Below are 491 nucleotides of genomic sequence, written 5' to 3'. Positions count from 1 at the left end.
CATATATCCTCTTTTTTTAATCTTTAACTCTCTCTCTCTCTCTCTCTCTCTCTCTCTCTCTCTCTTTCTTTCTTATATGCCGATTTCTATGGCCTGGCCATAAATTATCGTTTATGCTGCAATAGACAAAAGAAAAATTATATTCTGGGGAGAATAGCAATATAAAACTAGAAAACGCTCAATAACCATTATACCGATTTCTATGGCCTATTGGCCCGAATGATGCAATAAAGAAGCTAGAAAACATGCAATATATGCCGATTTCTATGGACATTTGATTTACAAATAGACATTCGGAGAAGGACGGGTGTGAGACTGTCCGAAAAGAAAAAATTGTTTAACGAGTTCCTCAAAGTGAAATATTTTTTCATCTAACAAAAAATTCTGCGAAATCGCACATTTTTTTCATGCTTATACAATCGCGAAAGATAAATACTCCTAGATTGCTGAATAAAAAAGGACACGTATTTTTATTTATTTCTTCTGTGGCA

The sequence above is a fragment of the Sitodiplosis mosellana genome, unplaced genomic scaffold (genome assembly GCF_009176505.1).
Source record: "Sitodiplosis mosellana isolate CC-2019 unplaced genomic scaffold, AAFC_SMos_1.0 Smas_scaffold_4569, whole genome shotgun sequence".
NCBI classification, from domain to species: domain Eukaryota; kingdom Metazoa; phylum Arthropoda; class Insecta; order Diptera; family Cecidomyiidae; genus Sitodiplosis; species Sitodiplosis mosellana.
This window is presented reverse-complemented; position numbering follows the sequence as displayed.